This window comes from Bicyclus anynana, chromosome Z (genome assembly GCF_947172395.1).
Source record: "Bicyclus anynana chromosome Z, ilBicAnyn1.1, whole genome shotgun sequence".
NCBI classification, from domain to species: Eukaryota; Metazoa; Arthropoda; class Insecta; order Lepidoptera; family Nymphalidae; genus Bicyclus; species Bicyclus anynana.
In genome coordinates this window covers 14,008,088-14,032,415 of record NC_069110.1, presented here as the reverse complement: position 1 = coordinate 14,032,415, position 24,328 = coordinate 14,008,088, and the positions used below count along the sequence as shown (strand labels likewise).

Sequence of the window (24,328 nt, the reverse complement as noted above, 5' to 3'; positions counted from 1 at the left end):
CCTCGCTACAGACTCAGAAAGCCTCTACTGAGATGAACCGGCAACAAACTTGACATTTCCTTTACAGTTCATATATTTTTTATACTTTCATAGCTGTGTTTCCTTTCTTGATAGACATCCAAACATAAAACTATCCGATATGAGCTAGATACTAGACAGCATATTGCTTTAAAATAGGAACAATCGCCGCATTGTTTTTTCAGCTCACACTTCAGAGGAAACCCGATTTTGTTATGGATTTAATAAATGTTCAAATAAACTGACGCGAAGTAGAGCACTTGGGTTTTTTTCGCACCGGATAACGTAGGTAGTTCATATCAGAAGCGATATCCTATTACGATGTTTTATATAACTCGCAAATGCGAGTTTCGAATTAACCTCAATAACTCTGTCTAACACGATACTATAGAAAGAGAAAGATAGAGGTGAATTCGAAACTCGATTTTGCGAGTTATACAAAACATCGTTACAGAATAGCTCTGCAATAGCCAGGAAAACCTTATTTTATGAAGGCTTAGGTAGGGTAGGTAGGCTTTTCTATCGGTAAAACTCCTACTTTTACCGATAGAAAAGTTCGGTAGCCAACTATGTAGTTTGGACCGTGATAGCTTTGCGAGGTAGCGGGTTTCTGAGGTCCAGATCCTCAATTGTTTTTTTTAATAAACGTAATCTTTTGAATTTGTCTATGAAATATCAAGAGAAATCATGTCTACAGTCACCAGGTTTTTCGCTAAAGACATTTAATTCAAAAACATTGGTCTTTACAAGTACTAGATGGTAATGATACTAGATGTCAACCAGGATCTGATAATGGAACTGGAAGGTGGCCATAGGAACTTCGGAATAAAACGACACAACCCCATCGAGTTAGGGCTCTTCTAATTCGTCTCAACGGGTACTTTCATACTAAATGGTAACTTGTTTTATCCTTTTATTAACAAATAATAAAAGCTTGTTTTTAAAAAAGATTTTAATGGTAGTCTTGTTTTGAAGTAAAGTGGACCCAATCACTACTATCAAATTTTCACTTTACTTTGAAGTAATTTAATGTTTACATTTTAATCAATATTGCCGAGGAAATTGAAAAGAAATATGCTTTATCAGGCTACCGTATTTTCCTGTGATCGGAGCTTGGCAGCTTTCATAAAATAAGGTATGTCTGGATATCAAAAGCTCTTAGTGTATTTTAAATATAGCAGATTCTCGTATAAAAGTAATTATATAATATGTGAGGCAGCCAGTGTTAAAATTTTATACGCAATGCAATTATAACGCACAAAGGATTCCCTTTTTCGATAAAAGCCTTTGAGGGTTTATTGGAACATTATTTTACGTCCATTTTACTTATTATTATTTTTTTTTATCAATTAGCCTTGCGCTTGACTACCATCAACAGCATTACATTGGTAATGAAAAAATGGCGTTATTGGCATTTTTTTTCACAAGAAAAATGGCTTGACCAAAACTGCGCTTTCCGCTGCGGGTTCGCCATTCCAGCACCTTGGCACCCCAACGTCCATCGGCTCTTCGAGCTATGTGGCCTGCCCATTGCCACTTCACTTTCGTCGCTGAGCTATGTCAGTGACTTTGGTTCGTCTGCGGATCTCGCCATTCCTGATTCGATCACGCAGAGAAACTCCAAGCATAGTTCGCTCCATCACCCGCTGAGTGACTTTGAGCCTTCTAGTAATTTTACTACATACAACTAAAATATAAACAAAAATCTCCTCCTCGGTATTTCAAGTTAATTTTAAAAATAGCTTAATTCTGGCGTCTATTGGACTGGTCTTAAACTTTTCTTATTTGCGACCCCTTTCGCAAGCGAGCAAACTTTCTGAACCCCAACGTGCTTGAGAAGCCCTCAAGAAAATTAATTACCTTTCTTTTCCGCAAACAATTCACGTGACACCTCTCACTGTGTTTCAGCTACCCAGCAATTATATTTTTCCATACCGTCTAATTATAAAATATATGTTATAGAGGCCAGGCTCAATAAAAACACAGCTTTTGGTAAAATCGGCTCATTTCTTTGGAGACGTTTGTGGTGATCGTTTCTCGGTTGGAGGAAGAGTCGTTAGTTTCAAATTGTCGGTGAGTGACGTTTTGATTTTACTGTCAGTGAGTGACGTTTACTGTCACCACACGCGTTCCATTTCACCCTTTATTTAAACTATATACATAATATTATTAATACGCGTCGTTAACATATGTTATATATATATTAATGACAATAATATGCTCCCGACCGTATAGCTTTTTTTCGGCCGCGGCAGTCAATTTCATTTTAAGATTAACCATGTACGCAGAAGATATTATAGTGCACAAGTGTGTCACAGGTGCACTCTCTATTCCCTCACTTTAATAGTCCGATGGAACGGCAAACCGACACGATCGGTGAAAGATCAGGGTATTAAAATACATTATTGGGATTTTACTTAAGAAAAATCTTAATAGTAGCCTGAAGTTGGAAAGTCAGCGATGTTGGTACACTCCCGTGCTTAGGAGAGCATGTAAAGCCGTCATTATATTAATAGGATTTATTTAATAATTATTTAATAGATATACCAAAATTGTAGGCCTGCCCTTGAGCTTGCCACACTGTATAAGTGTACAGTTTTGTGTCTGTCTACTCCAAGTAACATTTTAACTATTTTTTTAATAATTTTCCTATCTACGGCACAGTCTTTCTTATGTGCTGCTTAGACCCAACAACAAAGAAGCATTACCTCTATAATATTAATATTACTAGCTGACACAGCAAACACTGTTTTGTCGTATAAATACAAATGGGGGTTAATTGTAGAAGGGTCAAAATTTAGTATTGCATGTATTTATTCAATTTGCAATTAATTAAATAAAAAGAAATGACCAAAAAATAAAAAAAACTAAGTTTATGAAAAATAGATAACAATCTATTTTCAGACCTATTGAATATACATAAAACTTCATCAAAATAGTTCAAGCTATGAGGAGTACGGCATACGGTATTATTTCAATTTAAAAAAAATATATCAATGTTTAAGCTGTCGTAACATTTCGCAGTTGTGAAGGACTCGGTGCCGTATATTCAGAAGCTCCAACATTTCGAACTCCCGTGCCGAGCTGCATCGTCAGGTAGTGCAGGCGTCCCGATCAATATCCACCCTGCCCCGTCCCACTCTCACTCTAACCCTACTAGCCGTTCCCACCGCACAGTCGCTGCCAAACCAAACAAATAAAACACCTCGATACTCGATAGCGCTTTCCTCGTTTCGTTTTTACCCGAATGCCGAAGGAGGGTTATGTTTTTGGGCGTACAATGGTATTACGGGTCAAGCTAGAAGGTTAAGGAAACTTAAGTTTACCATATTTTTTTATTGAGAAAGAATACAATAAGGAACTTAAGCTAACTTATCCTAATAACTATACAAATCATGCCTACGTGGAATGGTGGCAAGAATACTGGCTGCATTTCCGCGCTGGACAGCCAGGCTGATTTGCGCAAAAAATGAGCCAGCCCTTCTGTCACCAGTCAAGGCAACAAGCCGCGGTGAAGTGATACGGTGAAATTTTTTGGCACTGCGACTCCATGGCCCAAGAGTCTCCACGGCAAAAGGTACAAATATGTAACTCTCTGTCAGAGAGGCATACTTGAGCCACTTACCGGTTTCAGCTTACCTGGGTATACTTATTATTATGAAAAGCTTTCATGTCGATCCGAAACCAATTTACTTGTATTCGGTGTTTACCTACACGCATATAGGTCTACTATCGCACTAATATTATAAAGGCGAAAGTTTTTGAGTGAGTGTGTATGTTTGTTTCTTCTTTGCGCTGTGGTTACTGAAGCGATTTGGCTGAAATTTCGTATGAAAATAGATTTTACTCTGGATTAACACTTAGGCTACTTTTCATCCCGGAAAAACCCATGGTTCCTGTGGCTTTCATAAAAAACTGAATTCGACGCAGACGAAGTCGCGGGCGTCCGTAAGTTTATAATAGTTATTATGATAAATTATGATAATCACAAGAACCCTTTAGTTTAAGCACAGCATTATACCCATGCATAGAATACATAATATAGTACATACTATTATGTATTTCTTTGTTAATTTCTAAATCTGAAATTCAAAATTTTGTCAGGTAAAACTCTGTATAGTTTAAAACACACACATCCAAACAAACACCCATACAAACTTTCGCGTTTATAATGTTAAATATTTTTTTATACAAAAACTTAAAATAGAAAATCTCCTGAAAATACATCTCTGTATTTGAAATGACAAGCGTACAGCCTGCAGCGATCTTTTACTTGTAGTCTGTGTGATGAAAAAGTAGTGATTAAAAACCTTATTTGTATAACTTTCTATTATAATCTGGAGAATCTATTTAATGGCTAGTAAAGCGGACTTTCTGTCATGTTGTCGTGATGGTTTAATGAACGCACGTGACATGGTTGCCTGATAATGTGGCCATGCACTTTGATTAACTGTTTTGTAACGAAATTACATTCAAAAATTCTTATTTGTAGAAAGGCTACAACTTAACTCCATAATAAAAACATTATGTAGTATATTCTGATAATAAGTTGATGTACATTGCCTAGGCAATACGGTGTCATCGTCGTCGTCGTTATCAACCCCTATACGGCTCACTGCTGAGCTCGAGTCTCCTCTCAGAATGAGAAGGGGTTAGGCCAATAGTCTACCACGCTGGCCCAATGCGGATTGGCAGACTTCACACACGCAGAGATTTAAGAAATTCTCTGGCGTGCAGGTTCCCTCACGATGTTTTCCTTCACCGTTTGAGACACGTGATATTTAATTTCTTAAAATGCACACAACTGAAAAGTTGGAGGTGCATGCCCCGGACCGGATTCGAACCCTCACCCTCCGGAATCTGAGGCAGAGGTCTACTGGGTCCACTGGTCCCAAGGTGCTTGACTGGTGACCCTGCATCGAAAGTCGCAGTGTTGGTCGAGCACTAGGTGGATCGATGGCATCAAACAGGCTACAAGAAGCCGATTTCAAAAGAAAAGCACGATTATTGAATGGGAACCAATCAGGTCCAACAATTCCCACTAAGAATGTTACCAATACACCCTCGAGTGGCAGAGAATAATTTTGAGCGGAATCCCGGACTTATGACCGAAGGATGTAGGGTTAAAGACGTTTTTTAAAACTAGTTAACATTCCCCTTTTCCACTAAAGTCATTCTTCCCGCCTATCCTTAAGTAATCCATGAAGGATTATCCAACAAGAGGTGTAGACGGATCGAACGTCACAACAAAAATGAGCTAGGCCGCCCTAGCGGTCTCCTACTACTCCCCACCTAACTCACGGAACATTTCGTACTATCTCGGCTGGTGATGACACGAGCCGATCGATCGAATGACTCATTCGCGCCGACACATGCAGACGTGTATTAGCTGATAATGATGATGATGATGATGATGATGATGATGATGCCTGCTAACTTTACATAGCAACTGGCAACATTAGGTAACTTGTTGTAAAAAAAAATACGTGCGTTTTTCCCTTGTCCTCGACGGGTGCCTTTTCTCCTCGGGCGCAAGTGCGTCTCATTACTGTGAGTCGGCAATGCTCTCTAATTAAAACCCACTTATTAAATTTCTTTGTCGTTTAACCACCCGGTTACTTTTTGACGACTGTCTGCAGGCCTAATTATTATTTATTTTTATCTGGATTGTAGTAGATATAGTTGTGTTTGTTCGTGAGTAATACTAGCCACGCCATTTGAGCCGTTAGTTCCCGTTCCCGTGAGAACATAGCCTGGGGATAAAATATGGTCTTCTAGCGGGAGTTTGACTTTTACTTATGTGCGCTTCTTCCCTACCTACCCTACCTCTATATCCAGAGATTACCCCTACACGCAAACTTTACTTCCTTATAATCTTCAAGGTTTACAATTTTTCTTCTTGAACTCAAGAAAAATTTAAAATTTTGTGTGATAAATAAACAATTAATTTTATTATTATTAAAGTATAATTAAAATATTTTTAAAAATAAAAATCTAAAGTGATTAAGTGAGTGATAATATTAGGACAGATAAACTTTCTTTTATATAATTACTAGCGGACGCCCGCGACTTCGTCCGCGAGAAACTCGATGTAAACTTTCAACTACCTCTGCCTTACCCCTACCCTACCCCTACCCTACCCTTACCCTACCCCTACCCTACCCCTACCCTAAGTTGTTATTTTTCCTGAATTTTCTTTGCTATAAACCTCACGGAGTCCGAGACCTTTTCAACGAATGCAAAACCGTGAAAATCGGTTCGTGCGTTCTGGAGTTATAGCGTCAGGAAGGAAAACCCGACTTTTTTTTTTTAACTAACACGACTTTTTTTTATATATATAGATTTTTAAAAAAATACAACCGCCTTCAAAACCTCAACATAGATAGCCACGATACTAAAAAGGGAAAAATAACATTATAATTTTTCCCTTTTTAGTATAGATATCTTATATAGTAGTATAGTATTGGCCTAACCCCTCATATTCTGAGTGGGGACTCGAACTCAACAGTGAGTCGAATATGGGTTGATAATAATGATATATATGTTATTTGAACGATATTACCAAAAACCGATACATCGATATCGTCACGTAATTGCGTGGCTACTATTACTGTGATATATTAATTACAATATATTCCACTGCATCAATATTATTTTGATAATTAATTTAACCCGTTCAAATTTTCATATCGGTTTAATTTGAATTCTCTGCAGCGCATCGTGTAATAGATATAAGAGAACGTAGGCAGGTATCACTTTCAGCTATTACAGCAGATTCCTTTGTGATACTTGTCATGTTAAAATAACTAATAAGAACGAGCTTTTCGAGTACCTTATAAAGATAGGAAGCTTCATTTTAGCATAAAGAATTTAAGAGATAACAAGCGTAAATAATGTTTTTAACATAAAAATGGAAACGTCCTCAAATTCGTCAGTTATTAACCAAATTTGAAAATTATTTTTTTGTTTAAAGAGTATACTTTCAGATTGGTCCCATTCCATTTTCATGAAAATCGGTTTAGTAATTTTTTGTTAAAATCGAAATAACTGAAATACGTCTTTGAAGTTGGTTCCATTTTTAAGTTAAAAAGATTATTGAAATGTCCGTCAACTGGTGAGTACCCATTGTAGGATATATTTTATCCGTGTATTCCTACAGGAACGGGAACTACTCGTATGTGGATGAAACCGCGTGGCATCTGCTAGTAATTATATAAGCCCGCCAAAGAGCTTTAAAAGTGAGTGGTGGAACTAAAGTCTCTTTAGGACTAAAACCTCTTTAGGAAAGCTCGGCAACAAGCCAGTCGCAGCCAGTTTCTGGTCCGTAAATAAACACCAATGCATCAAAACGATGTTCGTAGAAAAAGTCTTTACACGATTTATTTTATACACGCATTACGGCGGAGGCTTTGCGGCTTTTAAATATGCAACGTCACGCGTCACTACTGCCGCGTGATGCCCGCCGGCTAGCGGCAGGGCTGTCACCTTACAAAAAGAACCAGTATTTTTTTTTAGTTTTGTTAGAATAAAATATATTTTTAGCTAGTTACTGACTGAGCTTGCGGGTGTACCGGACCTACTAATTAAAATTAGAGATTGTTTTTTTTTATTTTTGGTTTTTCCAGTGGATTTTTTCCAGTAGATTTTTAAAAAATCTTACCATTAAGTCGTGGTACAAAACTGTAAAACGCAAAGCCCTGACATACACTGTTCTTAAACTGAATAACTAGTTGACCAAAACCTTCCTTATAAATTCCACTTACCTATTGGTGGAAATTCATTTATTTATATCCATTTTATTAGTATTAGTCAATGATATTTTATATTACAGATACGTTACGTGCCTACAAAATCACCTATCTAATCTCTCTCACCTATCTAACCTATCTCATATATCTAAATTTTGCTACTCCACTACACACATGCACATATTTGTTTAATTCCATTATATATTCATGAATATACAGTTTTTACAGTTCCATAACACACAACTCGACATTGTAGACAATATTTAGGTATTATTTGCTAAAATAACTTTCGTTGTTTAATAAACGACTAAATAAAATTAAGACATTTATGCACATTTATGCGCCTCAGTTTTGATGCGCTAGAGCCTTATCTCTATTATAAAATATTGTTGGTATTGGTAGTCTTTGAGTTTATAGCGACATGACAAACAGCCGTGGTAGAATACTTTGTTTTATAATATGCATGAAAATATTTTGAGCTTTGACTTTGACAATTTTTTTTATATTATATAATCTATACTAATATTATAAATCTGAAGAGTTTGTTTGTTTGTTTGATTTAACGCGCTAATCTCAGGAACTACTGGTCCGATTTGAAAAATTCTTTCAGTGTAAGATAGCACATTTATCGAGGAAGGCTATAGGCTAAATATTATCCCCGTATTCCCACGGGTACAGGAACCACGCGGGTGAAACCGCGCGGTGTCAGCTAGTGTAAAATATATGGCATTACTTGAATGATAATAAATTAATAAATTCCTAGACTCCGACTCGGGTTGGCAGCCCTACTCGCGGTTCGCGTGTCTGCAAACATGTACCTTGCTTGGCGTTCAAACGGTTCCCAAGCTTGAAACCACTGTCAATATTTAGGAGCTGCATCTAATTATAAATCTTATTAAGTCAACTATTATAGAAGGGAAAAGATTTTAAGAGATTTACGTATAAGTATATTTACAAAAATAATATTTATACTGAAAATAGATGAAAAGGAAGATCACTAGCTGTTTAGATTTGGTAAATAACTAATAACTCTTCGATATAGGTCCTGTTTAATGATCTTTGTAAGACTTGTTGTTCTGCTTAAGTATGTATGTAACTTGATATTTTTAACTACTACTACTACTTTTAGGCTAACTAATTTATTGTTATCAAAACTTCTATTGTTCACTCATAGAAGTAAGCAATACTTGGTTTTTATTAATAATGTATATCTCAAATAAAGTGATTCTTATGTATAACTAGCGGACGCCCACAACTTCGTTTGCGTGGAATTTAGTTTTTCACATATCCCTCGGGAACCATGGATTTTTCCGGGATTAAAAGTAGCCCATGTGTTCTTCTTCTTCTTTCCTGGGCCTTTTCTGCACTTAGCCTCTAGGGTTGGCCGTTGTACGTAGGTAACCTATTTGTTAATCCAGGCTATAATATATCTTAATACCAAATTTCAGCTAATTCGATTCAGTAGTCGAGGCGTGAAAGAGTAACAAACATTCATATCATCAAAATCATCATTTTCGCAAATCTCGAGAAACCATGGATTTTTTCGGTATATAAAGTAGCCTATGTGTTAATCCAGAGTAAAATCTCTTTCCTTTCCAAATTTCAGCCAAATCGTTTCAGTAGTAGCGGCGTTAAAGAGTAACAAAAATCCATACAAACTTTCGCGTTTATAATATTAGTAGGATTCTTCTTATTTATAAACCATAAGATTGCCTTGTTAGCTAGTAACCTAATAATATCAGATGCACATCGATTAAAATTTTGATAGCATTTTCCCATTCAGGAAAAACAAAATTTATATGCACGCCTTTGTGGTCGGAGGGCGCTCAGGGTATTGGTGCAAGGGGCCTTTGATGTGCACATTTTAGGTCTAACGTGGGTTGTCCTCAATGTATGCAAAATTATTCACACATCAAAACACAAGGCTCATAAGGATTTCCCTCCGTTGTTTTAGTTCAGGGGTTCCCTGAATGATGTGTTTTTTTTTTGGACAGACCTTTTCTTACACACTCACACAATATTGTATTTGTAGTAACTCTTTTATTTGTAGTAACACTTTTTGTGACTAAGCTCTTCCGGGGAAATATTGGTATGTATCCGGATAACATAATTAGCTTCTGTAATGTCTAAATTTAATTAAAAAAAAATATATAAATATATTATGTTTGAGCTCGAAGTTTCCAACTTTTTCCTTAATTCTGCTCATGTGATTGATTCAATCACACAAAAAAAAAACAAAGTTACTGATATAGTTTTAACGAGACGCAAAACTGAAGTACCAACGAGCAGGGCAAATATATAGGTTCTTAATGATGAAGTGACCAGAAAATTTACGCTACCAGTGTATTTTCACGTCACTTTTCATTAACAACTACAAATAGAAGTCTGAAAATAGATACAGCGCATTTGAGATATAATGTAAATAGACGGGTAGAGAAACCGACGCTTATGCAGCGGCCAATGACCTGATCGTATAATAATAATTAATTAAAAAGAGATCTAGGTGTAGTCTGTTTTTGGAAGTCGGTTTAGCTTTTAGAGGAGATATGACGCTTAGCCACACCAGTCCACACTTTTTTTTTATTCTATACAAGTTAGCCCTTGACTACAATTATTTCACCTGATGGTAAGTGATGATGCAATCTCAAAATCAAATCAGCAATCACATGGCTAGTTAGCAGCAGCGAGGAGTCTAAACAAACCGATTCCTAGCCGCTTACATTTTATCATATATACTCGTACACATTCATAATTATAATGCTCGAAATATGTATATATAATATTACCACAGCATTTCTACAATCTTTACAAAAAGACATGATTGGGTTACCTATTACAAAATTTCAGCCTTCGCTACTGCAAGCCAGTGGTTCAACGAGCCAGTTAGTTGTCTTAAATAAAGACAATTAAAATAGGTAGAATATTTTAATATAGATGGAATAGCGATATACATATCCATCAATTACCGACGTCTAATCTTGACTTACATTTAACTATCTCCGACACACGCAGATGAAAGCGAAACGGGTGAAAGTGCGGGTCAGGAATAGGAGTTAGTATAGGTTATGAATTTCCAGTATTAAATTTATTTTTCACTTACCACCTTATTTATGTAATACAATTGTTTCCTAACCTACTTATTCATATTTCTTTTTAATCTGATAAAAGCCCGAGCATTGGTACTATAGAAATACAGTAAAAGCTCCATATTCACGTTTTCACTATTCGCGGATTAAAATTGGGTCCCAGTTCCTATATTCGCGGCTAAATATATTTTTATTCGCGGATCTGACTGACGAAACTGACGTAAAATCTGCAAATTTAAACTTGTACTTGTAAATACCTATTGCCGAAATTCCGAGTGGATGGTTTAAGAATGCCACTGCTTAAAATCACTCTAAATAGAAGCTTTTAAAAATGTCAAGCAAGAAAAAAAATCGAAATTCTTCAAACCATTGTCTAAAACTGACTGACTGATCCCTTTAATCCATATAATACCATATAATACCATTCCATAATCACGGTTTCTGTATTCGCGACACATTTAGAGAACGTATCCCCTGCAAATAATGAGCTTTTACTGTACATAAATCCATCAATTTACTTATTGTTTCTGGAGAATTGGTAGAAATATTGTAATAGGCACAGATATAAGACGCCATCTTTTAGCGATGTCTGTTCTGTGGTAATAGGTATTTTCATTAATTTCGATGGTAACTGTCTTCCCACTTCCCAGTTCCCGTGGAAATACAGGGGTAAAGTATAGCTAAGTTACTATTGATATCGTAGATTTAAATTGGCGTAAAAATTGTACATCTTTGAGACGCTTCTTTACCCACGCAACGTCGGAATGCAAAAAAACAACACAGTCAAATATTGTACAAATTTTGGCTCGAAGACCAAAACGTATGATTTTGAACGTCTATCGAAAAATACAATGAAGACATTGTTTGTCCTTCATTATTAGGTATTTTGTGTCGAGACAATCACAAAGTAATTACTTGTTGCGTAACCGTATTCTAAAATAATAACCTATACGAAAGTGAAAGTTTCATAAACTCGTTAAGGTATCGAATTAAATGTAATCTACTTCAGCAATTTGAGTGTGTTTGGCATGTGTGGAATAGCCATTAGCCACTAACAAGTAATGTAATTAGTGAATTGACTAGTACGTGCGGACGATTTTACATACTACTAGCGGACGCCCGCGTCTTCGTCCGCGTGGAATTTAGTTTTTCACAAATCCCTCGGAAACCACGGATTTTTCCGGGACAAATAGTACTCTATGTGTTAATCCAGGCTATCATAGATCTTAATATCAAAATTCAGCTAATTCGGTTTAGTAATTGAGGTGTGAAAGAGTAACAAACATTCATATCATCAAAATCATCAGTTTTCGCAAATCTCGGGAAAAACCATGGACTTTATCGGGATAAAAAGTAGCAAAGGTGTTAATCCAGAGTAAAATCTATTTCCATTCCAAATTTCAGCTAAATCGCTTCAGTAGTAGCGGCGTTATAGAGTAACAAACATCCAAACTTTCATACAAACTTTTGTGTTTATATTATTAGTAGGATTTGTAAAGACGAACTTATTGCGTTGGGCAATAGCCCAAAGTCCAAGTTCCGGTACGCGGAACAATAAGTAATTACTGTAGAACTTCTTAGATATAATGTATTTATATACGGCTCAGGGTTTATTTATGTATTTTTTTATTCCTTACAATTTAGTTCTTGATTACAATTTCACCTGATGGTAAGTGATGATGCAACCTACGATGGAAGCGGGCCAACTTGTTAGGAGGATGAAAATCTACACACCTTTCGGTTTCTATACGACATCGTAACGCTAAATCGCTTAGCGGTACTACTTTGCCGGTAGGGGTAACTAGCCAAGGCTGAAGCCTCCCGCCAGCCAGATCTGGCCCAATTAACTTCAATCGGCCCAGCCGGGGATCGAACTCAGGACCTCCGTCTTATTAATCTGCTCCACGGAGGCCGTCTAAATATCCAGTCTTGTACTAAGGTTCTTGTGAGACTGAATATGTCAGCACATAAATAATTCTTATATTTCATGGGAAAGGCTTGTATTTCCAAAGACATACTTACGTAGCATTTAACGTAATATAACTTGACAACTAATATGTAAACTTTAATAAAACAACGTTCCCATACAAAATCGTTTCGTGTTTCGCTTCTTTTGTGATCGCGACTGTTTACTGTAATCTTTCATAGTATAAACTTTAAGCTATTGTAAGTTATTCATTTCCACATATATATTACTAGCGGACGCTATGACTTTGTCCACGTGGAATTCAGTTTATCATAAATCCCGCAGGAACCATAGATTCATCCGGGATGAAAAGTAACCTATGTGTTAATCCAGAGTAACATCTATTTCCATACCAATTTTAACGCAAAGGAGGAACAAACATATACACTTACACACAAACGTCTTAATAATATTAGTGTGATAAGAAATTAAATATAAGATATGACCTCTGCCTCCGATTCCGGAGGGTGTGGGTTCGAATCCGGTCCGGGGCATGCACCTCCAACTTTTCAGTTGTGTGCATTTTAAGAAATAAAATATCACGTGTCTCAATCGGTGAAGGAAAACATCGTGAGGAAACCTGCATACCAGATAATTATCTTAATTCTGTGCGTGTGTGAAGTCTGCCAATCCGCATTGGGCCAGCGTGGTGGACTATTGGCCTAACCCCTCTCATTCTGAGAGGAGACTCGAGCTCAGAATATGGGTTGATGACGTTAAGAAATTAAAGAAATAATTAATTTGTTTGATGCAACAACCTGTGGAAATGTCATTCAGATTTATAAAAATATTAATATTTTTTACTGAATTATTTAAATTTACTTATATGCGAAATATTATACTTGTTATAATAAACACCCTGAGAGCACATTTAGTATTCAAATATGATGTATGACTTACATGTAATATCTCAGATATCGTAGAGTAAGTTTTCAATGCTTTAGTACTTAAACAGGCGCACGTAAAAGTTTTCCGTTAGCCGGCCCGTATACACAATGTAGGGACACCTCATTTTTGCTACTCCTTGGAACGGTCGCCTATATTTATTACGAGAGTTTTACATCACATTATCTCGTAAAATGATCCTCATTATCTTAAACTTTAGGCAAATAATCCAAAATACTAACGCTCGTTTCTTTTACTTCAAGAACATCTAATCCAATATTATAAAAAGTAAGGTTAAATTTTTCGTTTGTTTGTTTATTACGAAAATACTTGGAGTATTTTAAAAGAAAATGTCTAAACGACACAGAAGTTAAAAATTTATTAAAAATCTTGTATATTTTACTAGATTACTCCATAAGAAACTTAGCCGAAATAATTAATCATTTTCACATCGATCCAGCTTTGCAAATGCATATCGTAGTGATTAATATATCCTCTTTGATGCGTATTTCATTGATTGTCAGTTGTCTTTGCAAACGCGGGCTGTCAAATTTCAAAGTCAATCACCGAATGAGATGTCATTGTCAAATATCAATATTATCATAATTTTCAGTCCACATGTCAGTTAAGTATAAGTTATAAGTAATTTAACTGGTTAGTCAAATATAGATTTCTATGAAAATTGGCCTCATGAGTTCTCTCTATCGTTCGTATAATTTGGGCCCGAGTTTCTATGGAGACTGGGTTTCTCCTTTCTTATGCCAATGGAAAGCTTTATTATCAACGAGTGACATAGGATATATAACATCATGCTACAACCAATATGAGCAGAGAATCGATAAAAAATGTGACAAAATTTTGGTAATATTATCGGCGGTATTTCCTTTTGAAGCTAATGTTGCATGCACTGCGTAAACGGTTAAAGTTACGCAAAAAATCAGAAAGTGACATCTGTAGATTGTATCGTAAACTATTTTTTTTCATTAAATGATTTTTCTATATTGAAATAAAGGCTATTGTGAAAATTACGTTTTGCAACTTGAATTTGAATATTGTTTGTGAGGGTTGTGTCCCTGAAAACTAAAAATGATGGTGTACATAGCCGGTAGAGAGCGCAATAAGGTACGTACAGGCGCGTGACTATTTTCGTTACGTCTGCATCACTCCCAGCGGAAGTTTGGACTCCATTGCATGATTCGCCTATTCATTAGTGATGTGTTTTACTTCTATATTTGTAATTACGTACTTATACGAGCATTTCGTTAAGATGTTACTGGCAATCTATATGTGTAGGTATAATTAATATTAAATAATATAATAACATACTAAAGTAAGCGTATAGCCTGTGTTATGGGTACTAAGATTTTATCATATATGTTAATAAACGATCTATAAACACTTATTATAATGTTAAGATACACCCTGACTCTGAAAATTAACGATGCTCATCACACAAATATTTTCCAGTTGTGGGAATCGAACTATGGTCAGTCGTTGCAACTAGCATGGTCATTATGACTGCGTCATGACCATGCTATATGCGACAGTTTTTTAAATTATATATAAATTAGGAGTATGCTATGTATAATAGTCAAGCAGATCAGATTTGCAGCACTGCCACGGGACCCTGAAAAACGCCCCATACAAAATGGCACGAATTAATAACATCGTTGATTCGCGGATAGTTAGATTTGTATGGGCGTTCAGACAAAATTACAAATATCTATCTATATTAGTGATCAGAAGGTAGCACATATGATGTCATTTTTCGCTTTTTAGTTTATTTTTGTATATATTGGAGTCGGATCAATTATTTTTGTTAAAAATATTTTATTTTTCTGCTTTTAGTGTGTCCTAGTATTTAATTTTCCAGACCAGATTGGTCCCATTTAATTTTCATGAAAATCGGTTTAGTATAATTTTGTGGCGGCGCCAAAGTACCTGAAATTTCGTTATTTTTATTTTAACACAAAATTACTGCACCGATTTTTATGAAAATTAAATGGGACCAATCTGGAAGTATACTCTTTCAAACAAAAAAATATTTTTTAAAATTGGTTAAGAAATGACGAAGTAATGCGGTAACAAACATAAAAAAAAACAAACAAACGCGTTGAATTGAGAACCTCCTCCTTTTTTTGAAGTCGTTTATAAAGCAAAGGTTAGACAACTCCGTAAGAAGCCCATGTTACGAGTATTATCACCCTCCAGTCTTAGGGTGACTTGTACACAAGTTATACAGTCAGCTTAAACAATAGACCGTGATGAAAGCAATCAGTGACTATTCTGCGGTGCGGCGAACTATTACATCGTGCCTCGTATTTCCGTTGAACTGAAACGCTACGAAGTTTAAGTGAATTCCCTATTCATTTCGTATATGATATCTAATATATGTACATATAAATTAATTAAATAATAGTAATAATAATAATAAAATCCTTTATTCAGCTAAAAAAATAGAGAAATTACAATATACTAATTTACAAACTCATGAAAAAGGTTAAAATTTAAATTAAAATTTAAATCCCAAGTTAGTTATTACTTAATTAATATTAAACATTCAGCTAAATGGGGCGCTGCCTCAGCTCTATGCTACAGCTGAGATATGTACTGTAGCGCTAATTTTTAGGCATGACCCCAGGGTGAGCTCACCCTAGGGTCATGCCTGCACCCCATTAAATAGTATTTAGCAATTAAATAATATAAAATCATAAGGCACCAAATATCACATAACTTCTATAAAGTAAAATGTTAGTTAAATACATAATATTTAACTAACATTATACTTAATATAAGTGTATTTTTTTATTATTATTATTCTTTACAACTTAGCCCTTGACTACAATCTCACCTGATTGTTAGTGATGATGCAGTCTAAGATGGAAGCGGGCTAACTTGTTAACTTGTTAGGAGGGGGATGAAAATCTATACCCCTTTTGGTTTCTACACGGCATCGTACAGGAACTCTAAATCGCTTGGCGGTACTTCGTTTTTTTTTTTTTTTTTATTCTTTACAAGTTAGCCCTTAACTACAATCTCACCTGATGGTAAGTAATGATGTAATCTAAGATGGAAGCGGGCTAACATGTTGCCGGTAGGGTGGTATCTAGCCACACGAAGCCTCCCACCAGCCAGACCTGGACAAATTAAGAAAATCTCAATCTGCCCAGATAGTGTTAGCCCATTTATTAAGGAAGGCTATAGGGTATACAGTACCCCCATATTCCTACGGGTAAAACCGTGCAACGTCAGCTACTTAATTATAATGTTTCAAAAATCAACAAAATTAGTTACGAATTTATGGTTTTAACTGCAAAGGAGATGGTCCATTTCAGGTCCACTCTTGTATCTACCCCGTATCATTAAAATTATAGAAATACAAGGATTTTATTAAAAACTAAATAAGTTAGTAAATCTTACTAAATAAAAAGAAATACATAAAACTAAAACCCAAGTTTTTGAGTTATATCAAGATGGCGCCCTTAGAGAAACTATGACATGACAATTGACAGCAAACGTCAAAACGACTACTGCATTGAAAACGTCATCAATCCGCCATTATTACCCTTATTGGTGTTACATTTATTGGGAGAGACTGAATATTATTTCGACAGATTTAAAGTAAATTCGTAGAATTGTATAATCAAAAATAGTAAAAAAAAATATTTTCTTTTATTTCCACCAGGGTACAATGACTGATCCTGGGGTCCATACAATTTTAGACTATCTCCTTCCTCGTAAGATGATATATAAATAAATAGATATTTGATAATAATATATACATCACAAATTAATTTATCGTATTTCAAATTAGCATATAATAAAATAACGCAAAACGACCTTCGCAATGTGTCACGGATATAATAACCTTGACGTACATTTATACCACATTCTATTGTAATTTAAAACTATATAGGTTAAGGAAATTAAGCGGTTACAATCACGGATTAATTTTATAATTTATTATTAGAAGTTTATATATTTCAATAATTTTATCTAATTACTAGTTTTAAGATCACTGGCTTGGCACCGACTTCAAAGTAATCAATAGGTACAAAATATTATAATGCTAAAGTGAAATAGGGGTTGAAAGTGTATTGTACATTGATTTCCATGCGTCTGTTATCTACTAACACAAAATGTTACTAAGTGTACCTACTTAGTAACATTATATTAAACGATAACGCATAAATAGTAGATAACTTGCATCCAGAAAAACGTAGGTATAGTTCCCAAGGGGTTAATAATAATGTAAGAGGTGATAATCATAATAAAATTAGTTGATTATTAAAAAAAAACTGTTATAGAATAGTACAAAATATTGTAGTCTAAACTATTATTCGACCTCTGCTTTCATTCCATTCATAGAACGGACTCTTGGGCACGTTCTAGCACTTCATGGCACTGTCAAAAACTTGACCGACAATCAATTCTTTGTTGTATTGGAGAATTAATGAATTAAACCCAAACTGAGATAAATTTCAGGATAATTATACTATTAAGTAATTGTATAAGTATTTATGTTTTCTTAATAATTAAAAGATCCAAGATCATCAAAATTGTTTTACTTCCTGAAGTCATAGAAAGCTTAAATTTGGAATGCAAGCTAAGATTTGGGGCAGGCTTCGGTCGTGGCTAGATACCACCCTACCGGCAAAGACGTACCGCCAAGCGATTTAGCGTTCCGGTGCGATGTCGTGTATAGACCGATGGGAGTGTGGATTTTCATGCTCCTCCTAACAAGTCAGTCCGTTTCCATCTTAGATTGCATCTTACCATCAGGTGAGATTGTAGTCAAGGGAAAATTCTAAAGAAAAAAAAAATATATTGAGACTAAAGAATAAAGTGTAAGTTTGTAGAGAACTTAGGACTAGAATTCACGCAGAACACTATACTAAAACATAATCAAACTTATTTTATTTCATGCGTTTGCCTGCCTGTTTGTCCGGGATAATGTTTGGGATGGCTAGAACAATTTTAATGGGACTTTCACTGGATAGAGCAGGTTATGAAGCATCAAATAGAATACTTTTTATTCCGTAATAATCAATGGTACCGCGTGAAATGAAAAATTTAAATTCACGTGGACGTAGTCACGGGCGTCCACAAGTCTTATAATAAAAGTGTTGGCTATTTCATGATAGCACCATACATTGTCACCCGATATACCCTCTTTTTGTTTATTCCATGTCAGACTCATATTATTGATACAGTATGTCATATGATATTGGCGAAGACAATGGTGCTCTTTGGACGATGGACGTAACAAAAGGACAAGCATGTAAAGAAAGGCTTATGACATTGCCACAGATTAACTACGTATATAATATGTCTCTTATATATTTTAACAACACACAACACAACTGGAAAATGATTGTTAGTTTGTGGTGTCTAGGTGTCTTTAAAAATGTATATTCCAGTATGCATATATTATACAATTAGGTATAATATTTATCTGCTTTCTTAATACCAATAATACTCTTACTATGGGGCTATATATAGCCAGGTATGTATTGTCCAAATACGCAGTCAAAGGCTAACTTGTCAAGTAATAAAGAAATATCAACAGTTACTACCATTATAACAAAATATTTATCAGGAGCATCAAAATGTCACTATGAATCATAACTTGACTGGTAACAAATACAGTTGGAAATACAATTGGAAATAAATATACGGTATCCCGTAATTAATGGATAAAACGCATATGGTAGACACACCGCCTAATTATCTAAAACTAATTTGAATAGTTTTCCAAAAATCCGGTTAGGGTGACCGATTTATATTTTTTTTCGGAATTTTCAAAAAATAGTATACATAATACATTGGTGATTTAATCCGTAATGTTTAACAAAAATAAGATGCTTGAAATCTTAATTATAGGAGCTACAGCATAGAAAAAACTGATTCGTAATGGAAAATTTTGAAACATCCGAAAAAATAATATAACTTGGTCACCATAGGGATTTTTGGAAAACTATACAAATAAGTTTTAGATAATTAGGTGGTGTATCTAACGTTTGCTTTTTTTCTATTAATTACGGGACTCCCTGTATATAAAATATCTATACATATACATAAAACAAAATCCTCTGCCCGCTAGTTACAGTATAAAATAAGTATTATTATTTATTAAAGAATCGTCTGAAGTCCTAAGGATTACAAGATGGTGGAAATATGTTGCTCATTAATGTACCTAGTCATATTAAATTATGTTCATTCATTAAATGAGTCAGCTTCCTCAGTTACATAAGACACTGACACGAAGATTGAGAAAAGCGAGTGAATCATTCGCGGAAAACTATATCTACATTCTACTCGTAGTGACTGTAGTCACTGGGCATACAGATAGATTAGTAAACCCGGCGATTACGACCTCGTAATTCCTATACCGATGGGAATACGGGAATAAAATATAGATTATGCTACTGGCTGATAATGTAGCTTCCTATTGGTGAAGGAATTTTGTAAATCGGTCAAGTTGTTTCGGAGCCTATTCGTTACAAACAATCAAACGAAAAATCAAATCTCTTTACTAATTGAGATAATAATAACTATTGGTGTGCCCTTTACGTAATAGAACGATATTATGCCAGAAAATGTTTTTAGCACTTGATGAAAAAAAGCAAATATCAACTATAGCTTGGCAAATTAGTTCGTAACACTCCCGATGGTACGCGCGGGCTGGGAGGGGGGTAGTGATGCTCCGCGCGCAAGACTTCACACCCGCGCAGTCCTTTCCCCCCGTCGCCCACATATTATGGGAGTGTCATCAACAAACTTGCCAAGCTATATTAACAAAACTGTCAAATTTCCACATCGTCAAAGACCGATACGATTATTTCCATGTTAGTGCTCTCGTTGACACCATCTTTCATGTCAAATCATTTTCTTCCACATCCTCATTATATAGTCAACCCAAGCACCTACATTAAGCTAGATACCGCGCGTCATCTTTAAAAGCGTTCCCGAAATATTTGTACGCTTTTACTTTTAATTGCATTCTCTTTTGTTGTTAAATGGATGTTAAGGTAGTTTTTTTTATTAAATCGACCAAACTAGCTCGTAGTGATTGAATCACACAATCGCACTCTATGCTTATATAGTGCTTATGAAGCGAAAGCCGTAGACGAAAACTTTACACCTCTTTCTACAAAAACTACGCTGATGAAAGTGAACTACGATACAGTTAAAGTTTATACGAAAAGAAGTGCGTAAAGTTATTTTTCAACTTAAAATGCATTATAATTATTTAAAATAAATTTGAAAGACACAAAATAGTATACACACTTTCGACAACTACTAGTTTAAATTGAAAAATATATTAATGACATTTTATTTTAAAATTGGACATTGCTTATTAATTTCATTATTTTTTTCTAATGTAATTGGGTGGATATGTTTATTTAATTTTATTGACTCTAATTAATAATATTATTATGACATTACTATACCTGACGTTTATATTATTTAAAATTTTGAACATTCTAATTTAATTCTATGATTAACGTTCCACTCAAATTTCTACTTTAATTTTACTTTTATTTTTAATTTTGTCCAATGAAATGTAACATTATTATTATTAGCAATGCCTTGACAGGGCCCCATGTGATGCTAATCTTTTGTATTCGTTTGTAAGTGCATGGATGCTAAATAAATAAATAAAAGCTTGTATTGAATAAGCGGCATCTAGTAAATTTAAGTCCGTGAGTTAACCCGATTATCATATTTGCCCACTCCGTGTGCGATAAAGATAAACAGACTAACTTACACAAACAATATGCGTGAATCATGTAACGATTCATCTATAAACAGAACCGGTTTATGATCAGTTATCAAAATATAGCTAGTAGTAGTGAGACTATATCAAATTACTATGTAGGTAGTAGTAGTGGTAATCATCATTAGCAACATATTCGGCTCACTGTTGAGCACGAATCTCCTTTCAGAATGACCGGGTTAGACCTTAGTCCACCACGCTGTATAATTGTGGATTGGCAGACTTTACACACGTAGAGAATGAAAAAAAAATTCCTTCACCGTTTGAGACACGTGATAATTAATTTCTTAAAATGCACATAACTGTAAAGGTGCATGCCCCGGACCGGATTCGAACCTACGCCCTCCGAATCGAGGGCAGAGGTCGTAACTACTAGGCTATCACGGGCTATCACGTTTCAATAGAGAATATATTAACCGATTTATTTAATACAGTCTCTAACAGCAAATCGCCTCGAACAGCAAACCTACCTCGGATCTAACTAAGCCTTGTCCTATGGGCTTCACGATCACGATACCTGGGTTCGAGTCCTGAATCAGGCTAAGAAATATTAATATTAAGCATTTCTTTCTCGGAAAAAATTCTCAGCCTAGAGCTAAGAAGTCGGTGGTGTTGCGAGTACATTATACCCGTAAAATTCAGATTTTATTTTGACCTATTCGTAAGGAGCCTAGATAAATGAAACCTTGCATTGGAGTGTTCATAATATATATATTTTTTTAAATACTTTAAAAGTACGGCGTGGTACATAGCAGCGTTAATTTCGTAACTAAAATAGAGATAATATAGAAGAGAAGGATATTCAAATCCATAGAGATTAAAGACCGGAAACACCAACGCATGTTGTGATTTAATGCGGTACAGATAACAAAACAGTGTTTTGTTATGAAACGGTTTTATTGTTCCAAAATTATACAAATAACCACTTTAGATTATATTCAATTTATCGTAGTATATGTAATACAGTGTATATTTTGGTATTTAGGTCGAAGGTTGCTAAAATCTGTTTTTAGAATAACCTTTCTTCTATCACCAGAAATCGTAATTACTAATTACCAGTGGCGAAGGATGGAATTTAGATGAAAGTAAGCCGTCCCAAAGAAAAGGAAATTCATATAGCTTGACACTAACTCCGGTTTCTCAAATATTATCTAGATACAGTAGAACAATGAACATGCATGGATTTTTAAAGGTAACCCGGCGTGAATCGGCTTGCATAAACTCTGAAAGCTGAAGAGTTTGTTTATTTTATTGAACGCGCTAATCTCAGGAACTACTGGTCGGATTTGATAAATTCTTTCAGTGTTAGATAGCCCATTTATCGAGGAAGAATATATTACACATGCACCTACGGGAACGGGAACCACGCGGGTGAAACCGCGCAGCGTAAGCTAGTTACCAATAAAATTGTATTCGTAGTAGCATATAATTATAATAAATATTTACATCGTATGAGAATGTTATTATCTAAATTCCAAAAATTATTAGCTATAAGTAGATTGATTTCTCGTCAGTCCTAGTAGTGTCTACAATATTTACCTTCGTATTTTCAATTCATTGCATCGATTATGTAAAATACGTCCTATTTTGCATAATATACTTTGGCTAGGCAGGGAGCAACACGAGCGGGTAAGGGGAGTGTTAAATCGATTGTCAAGGAATTCCTTAACCCTACAATGGTCACAAGTCCTGGACTTTGCCCGGACTTTTATCTCTGCCATGCGATGGACCCGGCACCTGCACGGTGAATCCATGGATTTCTAAGATATTTTTTTTTTTTTTTTATTTTGTATCTTATTATATGAATTTTTATTTTGAATGTATTTAAAGTATTTTGATTAGATGTTTAATTTATAATTATAACTGACTGTGACGTCACCCGGGTCTCAGCTGAAAATCAGCGCTGCGCATTGCTTTCCTGCGATGAACGGCTAATGCTGAGCTGTAAACCCTTTCTGTTTGGTGTCACAGACAGTCATGTAATATCTAAGATAGGATGTACTGTTTGTGACACTAAAAAGTGAATAAACTTATTTTCTTTCTTCTTTCTTTCTTTCATATTCGTTTCGTCTCATGCGCAAAGGGTTGGAATAAAGTGGGAGTCACATAAACGCTACAATACATGGTAACAAATTACGTTTGCTATTTTTGACGACTTCTCTTACGCAGTTAATTCTCAATGGAGAGGTACTTTTTTTATCCTCTACAAGTTAGCCCTTAACTACAATCTTATTTGATGATAAGTGATGATGTAATCTAAGATGGAAGCGGGCTAACTTGTTAAGAGGAGGAAAATCCACACCCCCTTCGGTTTCTACAAGACATCGTACCGAAACGCTAAATCGTTTGGCAGTACGTCTTTGCACGTAGGGTGGTAACTAGCCACGACCAATGTCTATCACCAGACAAGAATAAGATACTAAATTGACCCGAGACGAACCCGATTTTCAAATGTATTTTGACTATGCACAGTCATTATTTTCATTTCTTTGACATCTTGTGTGTTTTATTATCACACTAATATTATAAAGCCGAAAGTTTGTGTGTAAGTGTGCTTGTTCCTCTTTTTACACGATTTTGCTGAAATTTGAAATGGAAATAGATTTTATTCTGGATTAACACATAGGCTACTTTTCATCCCGAAAAAATGCATGGTTCTCGCGAGATTTGTGAAAAACTTAATTCCACGCGGACGAAATCGCGGGCGTCCGTCAGTTTTTAATAAAAGAATTAACCTTCCACTATAATAAACATGCACCTTTATAGAGCACGCCCGACTCCCCATCAAGTTGGGAAATAGACTAATTTTAAACCTCAGCACAAGCAATTTCATTACCAACTTACT

General features: G+C 35.3%; 1 protein-coding gene across 1 annotated transcript in view; it reads left to right on the top strand.

The window, feature by feature from the left end:
* LOC112047820 (abnormal cell migration protein 10) overlaps nucleotides 1-24,328 on the top strand; it is a 131,446-nt gene that overhangs the window by 58,438 nt on the left and 48,680 nt on the right. The window lies entirely within an intron of this gene.